Genomic DNA, 1,815 nt, shown 5'->3' with positions numbered 1-1,815 from the left:
TCTCTTTTGTGGTATTATTTTACTGAGTAAAAAGTGAATTAAGACTCTGCTTTTGAAATAAAAGTGCACATACCCTGAAATAAATTTGGGTTAAAGAATATAAGGTAAAAGAATTACATAATTGGACAGAATTTTGTAGGACGTGAGAATCAACAGCCAGCCTGAAACTAGAACAGGTCCACCTGCGGACTTAGCTCCGGAATACCAGTGATGGTGCCTGGCTTGGGGTTACCAGTACCTAAATGTGCTCACGCTGAGTATTTATTATTATGGCTTAGTTTAATTTGTATAAACCCTGATGTTTTAAAGTATAAGTTCCAGCCCCTTTGATATCTGCATTATTGTTACGCTTTATAGTAACATCATTGTTTATTTGCATTTAGGTGGATTTTCCCAACATTCTCATGATCAACCACAGAAATACAAGTGACTGCACTACTTTGATTTTTATTAGCATGGGTACAACTTAGTGAATATCTTTCTCCCCAATCTCTGTAGTTATTGAATTATCCATGATTGCAGTAATCACTTAGTACATTACTTGCAGTGAGTTTCCAACATTAGAATAATTTTAAATCTCCTGCAATGTAGTGCTTGAGAAATTTGAAATTTTCTTCAGTATTAACTAAAATTCAAAGTAACTTCAATGGAAAATTTTCAAAGTAAATTGAAAATTAATGAAGCTACAATATAACTAGAAAGGTTCTGTGTAATAGACATTTGTCATTCTGTGCCCGCCTGTGATCTGAAAGCCCTTCCTGTGTTTGGGGGTCCCCCGCATTCTACCGCCTCCCTGAGGTAGAGACTCAGCTTGCTCTCCCAGCGTGTCTGGCAGCAGGGGCGGGGGTTCAGCCCTGGGCTCTTCCCGTCAGCTATCCTCCCACTGGCGAGAGTAGGCCCAGCGTTGTGTAGCCTTTGGGACGGTGGTAGCAGAGACCTTACCCCATAGCGGCATGTCTTGGGGCGGCGCCACTTGTGTGGCAGGGTAGTCTTTGGAGCAGTTTTTAGGTGTGGTGTGGGAGTTTTCTTTCTTTATGTAAAGCCTCCAGACTTGACTGGGGCCTTCCTGTCTGGCGATTCCATTTGCTACCTAGGTTTTGTTTTTGTTTGTAAAATATTTTTCTGTTTAAACAAGCCAGAGTGAATTCTCTCATTTGCAACCAAGAACTGATAAAAAAAAAGTTGGTATCTGGAATTGCAAACGACAAATCCTAAAAGATGGAGAATGGAGGACCTACTGTCTTAGTGAAAAAGTGATGAACCTAGTTATTTGGTGGCAAAACATTTTGCCAAACTGTTACTGTACTTTAGGGTCCAGACAAGACTGACGTTGAGGGGAAGGATAGGGAAATCTGCAGGGCGTTGGCTTGGACTGGTCATCTCTTAGGCAGCTGTGGTATCGGTGCCAGGTCGCGTGGCGTCAAACCCTGGTTCTGCTCACTCGCTGTGTGACCAGGTGCCTCTGCTGAAAATGGAAGTGATAATCATACCCACTTCTTAGGGTTGTCAGGAGGATTAAACAAGCCATACGTGGGAAGCAGCACCACAGGACACAGGACACGCAAGCTGCGAAGTCTTGGGGGAAAACCATCAAATCAGACTAAAGGGAGCTGGTTCGAAAGCAGAGTGAAGAAGAAATACGGCCTCACCCAGAGAAGATTTCTCTGCCTGTGGCCCGCAGTCCGAGTCAGCTGAGAGTTCCACAGAGTCCTGCTGGTTTGGGAAAGCCTATCAGAACTAAGACTCAGCCAACGGGTCCAGCAGCAGCCTCAGCAGTTTAGACTGGAGATTGTGGTCTTGCAAAACGGGGTTAAA

Source organism: Mesoplodon bidens (assembly GCF_964165515.1).
Source record: "Mesoplodon bidens genome assembly, chromosome: 3".
Classification (NCBI taxonomy): domain Eukaryota; kingdom Metazoa; phylum Chordata; class Mammalia; order Artiodactyla; family Ziphiidae; genus Mesoplodon; species Mesoplodon bidens.
This window is presented reverse-complemented; position numbering follows the sequence as displayed.